Consider the following 18,121-nt stretch of genomic DNA (forward strand, 5'->3'; position numbering starts at 1 on the left):
TAAAATGACAAGAGGAACTGATAATGCACTACCCAATTTCAAAATTGCACCTTGTGCTTTCTACTATTACAACTTTCAAGATGAAGTTTAAAGCCGGACTTTCCTTTATACAGTACATATATATGGTGCACCCCAACAGTTTGGGAACCACCTTAGTCCACTTAATGATTTTTTCCAGTTCTCTTAATTTCCACTGTTCCTAACGTAAATGAGTCATGCACTGTAGGGCGTACCGTCATACCTCCAGAGAGCTCAGAGTACAGTGGGTTGAGATTCAGCATTCACTGTGATCAAGACCAGAGAGACAGAGAGAGAGGCTATGGAAATTGGGAGCACACTGAAAAATCATGATGAAGGCTAAGGCCCGAAACGTGTTCGTTTTTAATCGATGAATAAGCTGTTTAAAACATTTTTTTTTTATCAACTTCCAGTCCTCCACTGCCCTCCAAGAGTTGCTGAATTTCCTCTTCATTTCAATTTGGAACTCACGACCACCCATGGGGGGGAGGAGAGCGAGAGAGAGAGAGAGAGCTCATTCCTCGCTGAAATTCTCTCTCTGCCTTCCCCCTCTCATTGATGGTCACTCAGATGCCAGCCTGCCTCTCTGACAAAGACATTTTCACACACGCAAACAAGGTGCTCTTCATGCTCAGTGGGATAAAGTAAACAATGGGGAGCTAAAGAGAGGGAAAGGGTGATTTACCTTTACAATCGGCAGCATACACACGCGCATGCGCACCCACACACCTCCGAGTCTATACTTAACATTATTGAATGTCAGCAGAAACATACACAGTTTGGACAACCCCTGGATTGGAAACGATGTACGAGCAGTAAACCATTGTGCAATGATGGTAGTCTTTGACATGTCACTCACTCAAATAGCCATTTTGGTCTGAAACGATTAATTAGGGACTGACTGGAACAAACACAGCAGGGTTGTGTGTAACTTAGTCCCAAAAAAAAGAGTAGAACCAGCTCCCCTGCAATTACTCTATGATTTGACTATTAGATGTTAAATGTTTTTTTTAATATATATTTAAAAAATAGAATAGTTTCACCATATTAAAACAACAGTTCAGATCACGTAATAGGGTTGACCTTAAAATGAGGGACAGAGGAAAATGTATCAATAATCACTTAAAAGAAATAATCTTCAGAAATGACTTTGTCAAAACAACAAAATAACTAAGTCTTCACAATTTGAAATATTTTAACTTGGCTTCCGGAGGTTGGGTTGAGGTGGCAGCGTGGTAGGCACAGCTTGTCCCATAAATTAATGGGTAACTGCGAAACAAACATTATGGAAAATATAGAGAACCTTAACTACTGATTTATCAGCATTTTGATATGCTCGAAAAAGAATCAGACACATTGAAGCAAAGAAAGAAAATACCTTTCCTCGAACTCTGCGAACGAAACTGAAGGGAAGCCACCATCTAAAATTTCAAACGTAACATTGAAGGGGGACGTTTTTATAACTACAGTGCCTTGTAAAAGTATTCATCCCTCTTGCCGTTTTTCCTATTGTCTTGCATTTCAATCTGTAATTTAAATAGATTTGTATTTGGATATCATGTAATGGACATACACAAAATAGTCCAAATTGGTGAAGTGAAATTTAAAAAATAACTTAAATAAATAAAAAAAAATTAAACGTAAAGGTGGTGAGTGCATATGTATTCACCCCCTTTGCTATGAAGTCCCTAAATAAGATCTGGTGCAACCAATTACCTTCAGATAATTAGTTAAATAAAGTCCATTATGTGCAATCTAAGTGTCACATGATCTGTCACATGATATCAGTATATACACATCTGTTCTGAAAGGCCCCAGAGTCTGCAACACAACTAAGCAGGGGGCACCACCAAGCTAGTGGCACCATGAAGACCAAGAAGCTCTCCAAACAGGTCAAAAAATTGAAACAATATGGCACTACAACAAACCTGCCAAGAGAGGCCACCCACCAAAACTCACGGACCAGGCAAGGAGGGCATTAATCAGAGAGGCAACAAAAGAGGCCAAAGAAAACCCTGAAGGAGCTGCAAAGCTCCACAGCGGAGATTGAAGCAGCATCATGCTGTGGGGATGTTTTTCATTGGCAGGGACTGAGAAACTGGTCAGAATTGAAGGAAAGATGGATAGCGCTAAATACAGGGAAAATCTGGAGGGAAAACTGTTTCAGTCTTTCTGAGATTTGAGTCTGGGATGGAGATTCACCGTCCAGCAGGACAATGACCCTAAGCATACTGCTAAAGCAACACTTGAGTGGTTTATGGGGAAACATTGAAATGCCTTGGGAATGGCCTAGTCAAAGCCCAGACATCAATCCAGTTGAGAATCTGTGGTACGACATAAAGATTGTGGTACACCAGCGGAACCCATCCAGCTGGAAGGAGCTGGAGCAGTTTTGTCTTGAAGAATGGGCAAAAATCCCAGTTGCTAGATGTGCCAAGCTTATAGATATATACACCAAGAGACTTGCAGCTGTAATTGCTGCAAAAGGTGGCTCTACAAAGTACTGACTTTGGGTGTGAATAGTTTGTCTAATTGGTTTCACAAGAAAACATATTTTACATCTTCAAAGTGGTAGGCATGTTGTGTACAGGTTGTAAGGCAACAAAATAGGAAAAATGCCAAGGGGTCAATACTTTTACAAGACACTGTATGTCTCCAGAAGATAAAGCACTGCTTACAAGCATGAGCGAGCAATTAAAACAGATGGATCTATTGTCTGGGCAAACAAGGGCGGTTCAGGCCTTAAAAACAGGAATGGATTACAGTAATAAAATGTAAAAAATATGACAACTACCGTGTTCTCCCTAAAATACACTAGAGGCTAAGATATGTTAATAAAACAATGAAAGCCGAACTACTTGGTCTAAAGTGCAGAAGTATGAAGAATAATATTGTTATAATGGAAATAAAGGAGCATGAATATTAACACTATCAGTCAATGGGGGAAAAATTCAAGGTATTCATGAAACACAATCTCAAGATGACGGACGAAGAGGTGGATACAATTGATTTTCAAAGGGCTCACCGTTTCAGGTGGCAGACTGAAGGGAAGGCCCCGTTCGATTGTAGCTATGATAACTCACTACAAAATGAAAATTGTCTTGTTACATTAGGGTAGGGAACTGAAGAACACCCCATTCTCTATGAATGAACAATTTCCCCATGAAATAGTGGAGAGACAACGTGCCTTGTACCCCACTGTCAAAAGGCTCCGAGCAGAGAAGCAGAATGTTTGTCGAAAAATTGTATGTAAACAACCAAATGTTCAAGGAGTCGAGTGATAGGTACATTGGGGCAAAAAAGTATTTAGTCAGTAGGCAAGTCAGGTTTACTCGCTCTGGATTGTCAGTACTGCATGTATTCTTGGCTATCTTGCCATGACTGTGTCAGGGTTGATTGTAAGTTAAATTTAGGCATTCCTTTATGGGTAGTGTGATGCTTAAGACCGCCAGAATCTGTTCCTTTTTCCTTCTTTGTTTTTCTTGGAATAAAAAAGGATATAATGAGGACTACATTAAATATGTTTGGCATGTAATGGACATAAAGAACTGGTCTTGCGATATAGGTAATTATCTCTTAATTTAAAAAAAGAAATAAAATAATTGGATCCAATGAACTGAGCAGGCTGGACTGACATGCTAATAGCCTTGCTATGACTTTCTAAATATGAGCATGAATTTATAATATTGTGCTATTATTATTTCTATTAACATGATCTATTATTGTTATTATAGATTTTTTTCTGACTGTTTTCCATGTTATTTGATTTGTTTTCTTAAAAAGCATCCTCATAGATATGCAATAGACCTATGGGGCTTTGAATGTGTTAGTGAAGGGTGGCAGTATTTAATTATGTTATCATCATGGGACTGCGCAAATTTCCCTCTGGCCTACGTCATTTGGCGGCCAAGGGTTTGCCTTAGGACGCAAAGGTGCGTCATGAGTCAAGGAGATGGTCTGATAGTCTTAGTGACAACAGACCTAGACATGGGGGGAGGTTTTAGTGGGTGGAACATTAGGACAACTGGAGGTTTACAAAGTTGCAGCTACAGTGTGCTTAACTATGCAAATATTATGGTACAGCTATATGGACACTTACAGACGTTGCTCAACTAAAAGTTTTGTGATCATGCTGCGGGACTTAAGAGTAATTTGTGGTTTAGTACGGTACCCTGCGTCACTACTTCATTGCTCCAGACCAGCACAAGGGGGAGTTAGAGCAATGATTATGCTTTTGGGTCCCAAGGCGCTACTGTGACTTACTGACGACATGAACCAAAATAGAAACTGATAATTGTGCACGACTTCAGTATTACTTACAAAAACTGGTGATACACTAAGGTTTTTATTCTAAGAGAAACCTAGACTACAATTAGGGTGTGGAAATGTTAGGATTATTTTGCTCTTACTTTAGTACTTTAGCCTACTCCTGACCGGTCACGTTGTACAGTGCCTAAAACACTGCAGATGATGGTTCAATACCCATGCCATCCTCAACTGGGAGACCCATGAGATGACTAGGTTTAAGGTTTCTCTCTCACTAAAAACAGAAAAAAAAATTCTAAATAACAAACAGCCTTTATTTACAATAAGTAACAATGTCTCACCCCTTGTTCAAGAATGGCATTTTTCTCGCTTATTTTACTTAATTAGAAAATGAAATAATCTCCAAAATATTGTTATTTTTTTAAACAAACAATAATTATTCATTTAGAATTGTATAAAAGCCCCTTGGATATTCTCACAGATATATTATTAACCCTGTCACGATATACTGTAGGCAACACGAGTCTCACTAGCGTTGAGTAATGCGCTGTTAAAAGTGGTGTAGGACTTGTTTATTTAAAGAGTATATTAAAGTTAGAAACAATAGGATTTGAAGCAATAGCTGTGGTCAACTATTTTAGCATTGTTTCGTGCTGTTCTAAGACAAGCATGGGGACTGGTCTTGAGATTTTTATTTTCACTGAATCTCCATTTGGGTATTGGTTAGACTACAATAATACAATTAGGGTGTAGAAATGTTATGTGGTTAGTACTGTAGCCTACTCCTGACGTTGTACAGCACCACATTTTCCGTTCCATCTTAACGGAAACCATGAAGGTTTTTGTTTTTCTTGGACTAGAAACACCATAATATTAATCCAATGAATTAAGCAACATTTCTTAAAATCAGTCCCATATACTATGTTCTAACAAAAAAGTTTTTTAAGACTTTCAAATGCTTCTCAAAGATGCCCTCTGGTGTTCAAACTAGCACTATCTAGCTTTAATGGTAGAAATGGCTGACAATTAAATAATGTACCATAGAATTCTGCGGCATCATGCAACTTTTAAAGGACGAACCACTGTAATAATCATGGTGCTTAAAAGAGATTAGACCAATAAAGGAAATAGATAACAGCACATGTAGTTGGTAATGGAAACTGTACATAGCGGCACAAAATAGGTCAGAGGAAAAACAAAAATAATTGGAGATATTCAAGAATGATTATTCAAGAACGATCAAGTGTAATGTATTACAAAAATAAAGCAAATTGGATGTAAAATTGTGCAAAAACAAAAATCTGTGAATCTTCAACATAGAAATGCTACCAAAAATAATTTACATAAACTTGTAACAAATGACAGTTATCCATGATTCACCAAATTATATTTTGAAAGAGGAACAAAATATTTTAATCATATGTTTTATTTTCAGTCTCCTTCATTTCAGCTGAATGATGTAAACTGTAAGGATTTCTTTCTTAATAATAATAATGTAAAATTAACACATGTACAGCAAGACCTATGTGAAGGCCAACTTAGAGAAAATGACATTTTTGAGGGAATTAAATCTTTTCAGTCTGGAAAAACACCAGGGCTTTATGGTATACCAGTAGAGGTATTTCAGACCTTATTTGATGTACTCAAAGATTCATTATAAGCATGTTTTAATTACTCCTATAAAAATGGTATACTCAACAAGAAGGTCTGATTGTACTGTACTACTGCTAAAGAAATCCAAACGCGTGTTCAGGTCCAGCCGAACGTCGGACGAAAAGTTCAAAAAGTTATATTACAGGTCGTAGAAACTTGTCAAACTAAGTATAGAATCAATCTTTAGGATGTTGTATCATAAATCTTCAATAATCATGAGCTGTGGCACTCTGCCAGACACCTGACTCAATCCCCTCTCATTCGCCCTCACTTCACAGTAGAAGCCTCAAAGTTCTAAAGACTGTTGGCATCTAGTGGAAGCAATATGACCCCATTTAAACTGTATATTGGAATGGCAAAGAGTTGAAAAACTACAAACCTCAGATTTCCCACTTCCTGGTTGGATTTTTCTCAGGGTTTCGCCTGCCATATGAGTTCTGTTATACTCACAGACATCATTCAAACAGTTTTAGAAACTTCAGAGTGTTTTCTATCCAAATCTACTACTACATGCCAGTCTCTGTCACAATAATTTTTTTTAAGAAACATTTGCGTTGAAAATCCCAAATTGTTTGCATAATCAACTTACACACAGCTCCTGAGACACACAATTTTACCCCACCAAACATGCAACCAGGGGTGTGTTCACAGTCCCGAAATGCAGAACAAATTCAAGAAAGCGTACAGTATTATATAGAGCCATTATTTCATGGAACTTCGTTCCATCTCATATTGCTGAAATGAACAGCAAACCTTGTTTTAAAAAACAGATAATGCAACACCTCACGGCACAACCCCTCTCCCCTACTTGACCTAGATAGTTTGTGTGTATGTACTGATATGTGTAATGAATGCTCATGGAGAAAAAAAGTGTAGATTCACGTGCAGAGCGTGGCACACGTTTATCTTCGCAGAAGGCAGGAATCGTTGTCACAGGCTAGCAATGGTCAAACACAGGTAAACAGTCAAAAACAAGCAATACCTCACAACCATACAAACAGAAAGATCTTAAAAAAAATAGAGAATTGATGAGACCAGGTGAGAAACAAACAAAAATAAAAGACAGGGCTACGTTCCAGAACACAAAGAAAAAGAACAGAAGGTTGACTAAGAAAAGAAAAGCAGAGCCTTACAATATGTAGGCTACATGTGCATTTTTTAATTTTTTTTTTATTGATGTAGTTCTGTCCTTGAGCTGTTCTTGTCTATTAATATTCTGTATTATGACATGTTTTGTGTGGACACCAGGAAGATTAGCTGCTGTTTTTGCACAGCTAATGGAGATCCTAATAAAATACAAAAAAAATACAACAAAGACATATTGCGGATAATATTTCACAATTACTTGGAACAATTGAAAATTATGAGACCTCCAATATACCAAGCCTGGTATTCATAGCAGATTGAAAATGCATTTGATAAAATATGACTAGATCTGCAGTTTCTTGGAAATTTCTCGCATGGAATAGCATTCATTTCCCAGAACAAGAATAGACTGACGAGTTTCAGAAGAAAGGTCTTTGTTTCTGGCCATTTTGAGCCTGTAATCAAACCCACAAATGCTGATTTTCTAGATATTTGACTAGTCTAAAGATGGCCCATTTTATTGCTTCTTTAATAAAAAAACAACAGTTTTCATGTCACGACTTCCTCCGAAGTTGGTCCCCCTTCTTGTTGGGCGACGTTCTAGCCATCGCTGACCCTCTTTTCATCCTCCATTGGTTTTGTCTTGTCTTCCATCACACCTGGTTCCAATCCCATCAATTACATGTGTATTTAACGCTCTGTTCCCCCTCATGTTCTTGTCGGTGATTGTTTATTGTAAGTGCTTGTGCACGCCTGTCCTGGTGTGAGTCGGGTTATGTACCCATTATTTGATTGTTCAGTTTTCCAGAAAATGATGTCATGGCTTTAGAAGCTTCTGATAGGCTAATGGACATCATTTGAGTCAATTGGAGGTGTACCTGTAGATGTATTTAAAGGCCTACCTTCAAATTCAGTGCTTCTTTGCTTGACCTCATAGGAAAATCAAAAGAAATCAGCCAAGACCTCAGAAAAAAGTTGTAGACCTACAACAAGTTTGGTTCAACCTTGGGAGCAATATCCAAAAACCTAAAGGTACCACGTTCATCTGTACAAACAATTGTACGCAAGTATAAACACCATAGGACTATGCAGTCGTCATACCGCTCAGGAAGGAGTCACGTTCTGTCTCCTAGAGATGAACATACTTTGGTGCAAAAAGTGCAAATCAATCCCAGAACAACAGCAAAGGACCTTGTGAAGATGCTGGAGGAAACGGGTACAAAAGTATTTATAGCCACTGTAAAACTCATCTTATATCGACATAACCTGAAAGGCAGCTCAGCAAGGAAGAAGCCACTGGTCCAAAACCTCCATGAAAAAGCCATACTCCGATTTGCCACTGCACATGGGGACAAAGATGGTACTTTTTGGAGAAATGTCCTCTGGCCTGAGCAAAAATAGAACCGTTTGGCCATAATGACCATCGTTATGTTTGGAGGAAAAAAGGGGAGGCTTACAAGCCGAAGAACACCATCCCAACCGTGAAGCATGGTGAAAGGGGTGCGTGTTGGTGACAGGGAAGTCAGGCGCAGGAGAACAAACTTTGTAAAAACAGAGTTGTTTAATAAATGCTGATAAAACTCCAAAAACCAAAATGTACAAAATAACAAAAGTGGATAAAAAAAAATGTCGCACACCAACATAACACATGCACATAACATACAATCAAACAATCTCCGTCAAGGACATGAAGGAAAAAAAGAGAGTTAAATACACAACATGTAATTGATGGGATTGGAACCAGGTGTGAAGGAAGACAAGACAAAACCAATGGAAAATTAAAAATTGATCAGTGATGGGTAGAAGGCTGGTGACGTCGACCGCCGAACACCGCCCGCTCTGTCAGGAGGAATGGGCCAAAATCCACCCAATTTGTTGTGTGAAGCTTGTGGAAGGCTACCCGAAACATTTGACCAAAGTTAAACGATTTAAAGGCAATGCTACCAAATACTAATTGAGTGTATGTAAACTTCTGACCCACTGGGAATGTGATGAAAGAAATAAAAGCTGAAATTAATCACTCTCTCTACTATTATTCTGACATTTCACATTCTTAAAATAAAGTGTTAATCCTAATTTTTACTAGGATTAAATGTCAGGAATTGTGAAAAACTGAGTATAAATGTATTTGGCTAAAGTGTATGTAAACTTCCGACTTCAACTGTATGTAGCAGAAAAGCTGTGTGTCCTCAGAAGAGGGAGAGTGGTGGATGGGTTAATAAATAAAAATAAGTATTCACAATGATGGTGAAACTTTCAGAAAAATAGGGATTAAGTGGGTTAAAATCTTCCTAGAAGTCCAACAGGGTTGACGGAGGGACATGTCAAAATACCAAATTTTTGCACTTTAGCAAGCCTTTATTCATATTAACAATCAGATTTTTTTAAATTCTCCATATGGTCTATATTACGATCACTTCACTTATTAATATAACATGCTTTTAATATTCAATATTGGTGCACAATTTCTAAATAAAATAACAAACAACGCAAAAGGCACTCTTTGCGTGGAATGACCCAGAAATCAACACGGATGGAAACAAACGACAATAGACACACATGCCCATGCACACATGACGCAAGTACATACACACACGTCCAAGTCTATATTTTAGTGTCAAGTTACGGTAATAGATTGAACAATGGAAAAATTAGGTCTCCGCACAACACTTAAATCAGAAACAATCACCTAAATACATTGACAGACAAAATGGTTGTTTGGAGCTTATTCTATTTTTGTGTGTGTTCCAAAGTTCAGCCACACTGAAAAAAAAATGTAAGGCAATCAGATAAAGTGCATTCAAACTCAAAATTGAGCTCAGGGGCATCCTGTTTCCATTGATCATCCTTGAGTTGTTTCTACAACTTGTTTCTACAACTTGTACCTGTGGTACATTCAATTAATTAGACATGATTTGGAAAGGCACACACAGGTCTATATAACATCCCACAGTTGACTGTGCATGTCAGAGCAAAAACCAAGCCATGACGTCGAAAGGAATTGTCTGCAGAGCTCCGAGACAGGATTGTGTCGAAGCACATATCTGGGGAAGGGTACAAAAAAATGTTTGCAGCATTGAAGGTCCCTAAGAACACAGTGGCCTCTATCATTCCTAAATGGAAGAAGTTTGGAACCACCAAGACTCTTCCTACAGATGAGCAATTGGGTGAGAAGGGCCTTCGTCAAGGAGGTGACCAAGAACCTGATGGTAACTCTAACAGAGCTCCAGAGCACCTCTGTGGAGATGGGAGAACCTTCCAGAAGCACAACAATTTCTGCAGCACTCCACCAATCAGGCCTTTATGGTATTGGCCAGACGGAAGGAACTCCTCTGTAAAAGGCACATGAGAGCCCGCTTGGAGTTTGCCAAAAGGCACCTAAAGACCCTCAGACCATGAGAAACAAGATTCTCTGGTCTGATGAAACCAAGATTGAACTCTTTGGCCTGAATGCCAAGCGTCACGTCTGGAGGAAACTTGCCACCATCCCTATGGTGAAGCATGGTGGTGGCATCATCATTCTGACCTTCCAACAGGACAAAGACCCTAAGCACACAGCCAAGTCAATCAAGACAAGACAAATCTCTGAATGTCCTTGAGTGTCTCAGCCAGAGCCCGGACTTGAACTCGATCGAATATCTCTGGAGAGACCTGAAAATAGCTGTGCAGCGACGCTCCCCATCCAACCTGACAGCGCTTGAGAGGATCTGCAGAGAGGAATGGGAGAAAATCCCCAAATACAGGTGTGCCAAGCTTGTAGCGTCGTACCCAAGAAGACTTGAGGCTGTAATCGCTGCCTCAACAAAGTACTGATTAAAGGGTCTGAATACTTATGTAAATGTGATATTTCCATTTTTTTATTTTATAAATTAGCAAACATTTTTACAAACGTGTTTTTGCTTTGTCATTATGGGGTATAGTGTGTAAATTGATGAGGAAAAAAAATAATGTAATACATTTAAGAATAAGGCTACAACGTAACAAAATGTGGAAAAGGTGAGGGGGTCTGATTACTTTCCGAATGCATTGTATAGCTGAAGCAATCTACATTCTCAAGTTGAATGCTATGTTCGCTCAACATTGAGTGAATAAGTCCAACTATTAACAGATTGCATTAGTTTAGAAAATTATGTTTTATGTTTATGTATCATAACATTCATTAACCAAACAATGTACATACAAAAACACAGGTATTGAAATAAAAAAAATGTTTAATCAACCTGCAGTAGAGCATATGTGATAATGATGGGTGTGGTTTTAAGTAAAAGTGGATTTCTAATTTTACTCAACAAGCTTGTTCAAATTCAGCTCACTTCAAGCAGAGTTTGTTGAGTAAACAAACTTTAAATCACTGCTTCTTAATGCAACCGCTGTGTTACATTTATTTTTAACGTTACAGAAATCGCTCACTAGGCAATAATCTGAGGCGGCGCTCAGACGTAAGCAATATTTCTCCGCTATGTTGGAGTCAACAGAAATACAAAATTACAACATAAATATTCTCTTACCTTTGATGTCTTCGATCAGAATGTAGTGGAAGGAGTCATACTTACCCAATACATCGTTTGGTTTCAAGTCGTGTGTCTTTGTATTAGCATATGCTACCACTTTCAGCTGAAATGCATCCAAAATGACTTCTGGTCCCGAACAGTTGCGCATCAAAACTTCAAAATTACATATTATATGTCGACTAAACTGGTCAAACTAAGTGCAGAATCAAGCTTTAGGATGTTATAAACGTACAAAACAATTCTCAATTCAACCGGACAATCACACTTCTTCTCAGGCGAGCTGGAACAAAGGAAGCTCTGTGCCCAAAGCGCACCCTAACGCACATGTATTTTCTCGCGACACCCACTCTTTCACCTCCCAAAGGGTCAAAACTCGCAGGACTTGCACAATTAAACGCTCTACTGAATGAGGCCATCTAGTGGAAGACATAGAAAGTGTCTCTAGATCCATAGCTGGTTGGGAAGGGTGGGGGCGATGACGTCAAAGTTGCCCCAACTTTCAGTATTCCAAAACTAGTTGGGGAGATTGCCTGCCCTGTGAGTTCTGCTATACTTACAGACATAATTCAAACGGTTTTAGAAGCTTTAGAGTGTTTTCTATCCAATAATAATTATTATATGCATATATTAGCAATTTTGGACAGAGTTTTTTTCTGTTTACTATGGGCACGCAATTCATGGGGGGGGGGCAGTATTATGCCTAGTCTTTTAACACATTAGCTCAAATTCATGTCCTTTTTAAGTCCACTCAACTCACATAACACTTATTAAGCAATTGGTTCCCACATTAAAAAATATTTCAGTTTACTATAAAATACCCCAGTACTTACTATAGAATACTATAGTAAATACTACAGTAATGTCTTCAAAAACACAAGCATTTTTTTTTTTAACCATAGTAAATACTATATTTCATTTGCACATACCATGCCCATTCCCCTGCCCCATATCCCAATCTGTGCCACTCATAAGTGAGAAACCTACATTCCAAGTATAGACCAGGTTATAGAAAAGAGCACAAGCGTTGAACTGTCCATTCAGACCCCAGTCCTACCTACCTACAGGTTACAGACAATTTGCTATTTTAGTATTTCTCCAGTAGGTTTCCTCAAGGAAAAAGCCTCCACTTCTATGTCAAAGATAATAAAACAAAAACAGAATAGTAAATACGACAGTAATTTCCGCAAAACACTACAATAAATACTACAATCTGCAAAAACACTACATCAATTACTAGTTTTATCACTAATTTCTTCCAGGTGTGTCACACTACTATGGCTGACCTAATAAAACAACACATTTTCATTTATAAAAACATATATATACATATATACATATACACATATATATATATATATATATATATACACATATACATATATATATATATATATATATATATATATATATATATATATATATATACACACACATATATATATATATATATATATATACACACACACATATATATATATATATATATATATATATATATACACACACATATATATATATATATATACACACACATATACATATATATACACATATATATATATATATATATATATATATATATACACATACATATACATACATACTACAGTAGTTATACTATAGTTAACTGTAAATAATACAGTATTCATTTGTGTTTTTGAAGACTTTAGCACACAAGCTCAAATTATTGTCCTTTTAAAGTCCACTCAACTCACATAATAACACTGTGTAAGCAATTGGTTAAGTTGTCTTTTTTATAGTTCATAGACATAAAAATACCAAATGTATAAGATGAAATAGGTATTACACATGGTAGACATCAAGATATTGAGCATTAATCAATGCTCTCAGATATATGCATAGGGACAGATGGAGACCTCTAGACATTAATATACCGTAAGCCTTGAAAATAAAAGTTGTACCAAAACTAATCTCAACTATAGGGTGGATCTCATATTGACTACTTTCCATTCAACCTTCCTCCTCCCTTATCTCTCCGTCTATTCCTCATTTACACTCTCTCTCTGTCCATCCTTTCTCTCTCTCCCTCCCATCTCCCTCTCTCAATCTATCCTTCCTTCCTTCCACCCTTCTCTCCATGGCTCTTGGTATTAGTGTCACCCAGTCACTTCTCACTAACCACCCCATTCAATTTCATCTTTCGGAGACGATACAGAAACCATTACGCATAGAGCAAATCACAGTAATGTGTGTGTGTGTGTGTGTGCGTGCTATGGTATATGTGGTGGGAGTGTTTGATTGTTAGGGCAGTTATGATAACAACAGTACAAACCATTTCTTTATGCCAACATTAATTACTTAGTTTAACAGATTCTTAAATTAATAGGATTGTTTCAGAATGTCATTGCTTATAGGTCATATGTAAAATAATGGTTTTAATACAATTAATGTAATATGTGTATAATAACTTCAGGCAGGATAATGTGATACACAGAGGTGTAAATTATTAGGGCTTAAGTTATGCTTTCATAATAATTGGAATTGTACAAAGAGAAAGAGAAAAAGGGACTAGATCACATGAATCTGATTTCTACTTTATAGTGACACAGGGCACATCAAATAGTGGAAGTCCTCTGTTGTTCTGCCCAATCCAACATCAAGCTCTAAACATCTCATTCACAGGCATAATGAACACTCTCTGATACACTTTGCCAAACCAATCTGAGAGATCAGTGTGTGCGTACATGTGTCTGTCTGCCTGCCTGTCTGCGTGCCTGTCTGTCTGTCTGCCAACCATGCTCCCTGCCCCAGCCAAACCCTCCAGCCATCCTTCGAACCTCTTGTGATTTCAACATCATTGTGACATCAATGTAACATTAATGAAATATCAGCTCACATGGATGCTGTGGCAGTCAGTACAGTGTAGCTAGATGGATACTGCACAGGTATGATGACCTGACCACTCTCAAGCTTTGATCCTGTTTGACTTTCTATGGTCTATCATTGTTTAAGTAACTTGTGTCCTCCATTGAATAGATTGATTAAAACGGACATTCCCATTCAAGTCAATATTCCTTGATTACATTTACTGTAAATTCTGGTGGCCATATTGAGTGCACCCAGATTCTAGTAATTATATTTCTAGGGTGTGGCCTGTCCACCCCCAGCTAAAATGAAGACCGGTTTAAAATAGCAGCCAATGTAAGAGCTATCAGCACCGCGAGGGACACTGAGATAGGGCTGATAGAAAATACAGAAATAGGCTGAGGACGGATTTTCCTTCACCTGCTGCCTGACAGAGTGTGTGTGTGTGTGTGTGTGTGTGTGTGGGGGGGGGGGGGGGGGGGGGGGAGTAAACAGATAAGCTCAATGTTAGCTATCCAGCAGTGCAGTGGATGTCTGCTTGTCTGTCTGCTAATATATTCAATCCATCTGTATAGTGCCTTTCAGGGCCAGACTTGGCATGGCTGTACTATCTCCCTCTGCATCACTATTGCCTTATCTGTGTTCAATATTCTACAACACGATAAATAAATAATTGATGAGTTATGGCGTTGGTAAAATAAGCAGAGCGAGATATAGTACATAAAATGTAGACGTTTTTGGGGGTTTGTGTGTGAGCGCGTGCCTGTCTGTCTGTCCATGCATTCCATGTCCATTACTCCATCTGTCTGTCTGACTATACAGTATAAGTCATGAATGGGAGAGAGTGGAATTCAAAGAAAGAAAGAGGGGAAGTCAGATAAATAAAAAATAAAAGACAGACAGAGCAAGAGAAATAGTGTGTTTGTGGGATCGGGGTGGGTCTGGGGTGAGCAGCAGGACACAGAAAACACTGGGTGAGTCTCAGAAAAGTCATTAGTAGTGGCATTTGATGGTGGCGGCGTGTCAATGACACAGAGACTAGCTCGCAGTGGGAGAGGGTTTAGGGCCAGGAAGCATGGGAGTAAAGGCTGGGGAATGGATTGGGACTCCCTGGGGCGACTGGTGTTATTAAAAACTGTTCAACTAGTGAGTTATACATACAGACACAAACATGCACAAAAGCACACAATAAAGCATGCACACACAAACGGACAGACACAGACACACACAGACTACATTTCTAATGTACATTGTACTTTAAGGTGTTATGCTAAATTTAGAGCAAGAATCATAGGGCTGAAAGACAGTATTACCACCTTTCTTGGGCTCATACCAAATAGTAAACTAATAGGGATACAATTTACTCTAAAATGTGAAAAACAAAAAAACACAGTATGTAGCACTCCTGCACTATTACCACCATTACATTAAATGGGGAATTTGGCTGAAGCCCATCTGTTGTTTTAGTCGAACATTGTGTTTGGGTAATATTCTCTGAATGTGTCCCAAACGGCACCTTATGTCCTATATAGTACACTACTTTTGACCAGAGCCCTATGGGAGGATCTGATGGGCCATAATCAAAAGTAGTGTACTAAATAGGGAATAGGGTGCCATTTGAGATGCATTAGGTCTCATTTATATTTGAGTCATTTAGCAGACACTCTTATCCAGAGCAACGTACAGTTATCTCGGTCTCCACACACTGTGCCATGGCTGCTTGCTGTAAATCTGTCCAGCTCATTAGCGCTGACACAGGGAATGCTAGCTGCCCACCTGCTCCCCTTCACACTCTTTATAGCACCACAAATTAAACCCACAATTACGGTACGCATGCCAGCGCACGTGCGCACACACTCCTCTTTTACAACTCCTCAATTACACACATTCCTCTCGTCTTTACTACTCTACAGCTACCCATCCACAGGTCACGTTGAGCTGTTTTCTGTATTCCTGTTTTCTCACTTTCCCACTCCCTCTTCCAGCTCTTTCCCATTCCTTCCATTGTTACTTTTTTCCTCAATGTCCTCCTCTGTCTCTGTATATGTATCTCTCTACATACCACATCTCTCTCTTTCTCACTCACATCTCTTTCCACTCCTTTCTGTTATTTTTCCTCTCCGTCAAACTGGTTCCGTCTCTGTCCATCCCCCTCCTTCTCTGCCTGTCTGTTTTTCTCTGCATTCAACTTCAGGAACTAGCTTATCGTCTCAGAGTTGCTGATGGAAGTCATAATCTGTGATTGGCCGGCTACTGTGGCACATACGGTGAGTGACAGGTTGATGGAGTGATGTCGCAGCGTATTTGCTTTGCCCAACGGAGGTCACCGGAAGTCACAGAGGTAATGAGGCCATAAAAATGCAGAGGACAGAAAGTTGTTGTAGGAAGAGGATGAGAGGGAGGGAGGGAGGGGATGGAGGAAACAAGATAGAACAGGGAACGAAGTCACAACACCCTCACTGCATCATCTCGTCCTCAGCTTCCCCATGGCTTAGTACTGAGTATTCGGTGAGCTACAGCTGGTGCCCGGAGTACATGTATCATACACAAACATGGCCTCAGATAATGTTCATGAATTGCCTGGCTGGGACAGTAGAAATGTGAAAAGAACAGTGGAAACACTCTTATGGATGCAATAGTGACACTTCAGTAAACAGGCATTTGCCATGGTTTATCATTAAATAAATCATGGCTTGGATTTTAGGCAATCAGCATCCAAGACCGGAACAGTCTATGAAAATGTTGTTATGCTGTACCTACAGCAAGGACAACCTGCCTTGCCTGCCCTAAAGGCCTCTATCTATTCAAAGGTATAATTGCAGCAATTTGTGGGCTCCCGAGTGACGCAGTGGTCTAAGGCACTGTATCTCAGCGCAAGCGGCGTCACTACAATCCCTGATTCATATCCAGGCTGTATCACATCTGGCTGTGATTGGGAGTCCCATAGGGAGGCACACAATTGGCCCAGCGTTGTCCGGGGTAGGCCATCATTGTAAATAATAATTTGTTCTTAACTGATTTGCCTAATTAAATAAAGGTTCAAATAAAAAATGTAAGCTTAGCAGCTCTTTGTAACTAGAACCCAGAGAACCTCAAATAATGCAGAGAAAACCCTGATAGAACCCTCAGACAATCCTGAGAGAACCCTGAAAAAACACAGAGAGAGACCTGAGACAACTCTTCACTCCACTCATAGGAGAAGGTAAAGGGGGCAGGCTAAACAGCCCCCTCTTTCTCTGAATTTATTTGCTTGACTTTATGGATTGAAGAGGGGAAAAATCCCAGTGGCTTTGAAGATTTGAAGAAGACTGGAGATAGGCTATGCACTCAATATAAACACAACACAATATATGTGTGTGCGTGGCTGAGATAGATTTCAGCCTCTGTTTGAAGTTCCAGACTTCAACATTCTACTCTACTCTGGCAATTACTTCATATCAACAATCAGATGGGGGAGAGGGCAAAAAGAAGGGAGGGGGGAGAGAGGGAGGGAGAGGGGGATTTTGAGAGAGCGAGAAGGGGAGTGAGCCTGCCCCCCTTCCTCTCCTCCTTCAGACCAGAGAGTGAGGGAAACTGTAAGAGGGAGATAGACTAACAGAGGGAGAGGGAGGGAGGGAGAGAATGAGAGGTGGGAGAGAGAGACTGAAATAGGAGGGAGAGACTTAGTGGAGGTAGTAGCCTGAGAGAGAGAAAGAAAAGCTGTAGTGGGAGTGATTGAGGACCACTGCAGAGGGAGAGTTGTGTTATATTTGTATGGCCAT

The 18,121-nt window shown here is 39.2% G+C and overlaps 1 protein-coding gene across 1 annotated transcript in view; it reads right to left on the bottom strand.

The window, feature by feature from the left end:
- The window catches only part of LOC110492868 (cadherin-23), a 588,267-nt gene that overhangs the window by 436,917 nt on the left and 133,229 nt on the right, over nt 1–18,121 (bottom strand). The window lies entirely within an intron of this gene.

The sequence above is a fragment of the Oncorhynchus mykiss genome, chromosome 16 (assembly GCF_013265735.2).
Source record: "Oncorhynchus mykiss isolate Arlee chromosome 16, USDA_OmykA_1.1, whole genome shotgun sequence".
Taxonomy (NCBI): Eukaryota; Metazoa; Chordata; class Actinopteri; order Salmoniformes; family Salmonidae; genus Oncorhynchus; species Oncorhynchus mykiss.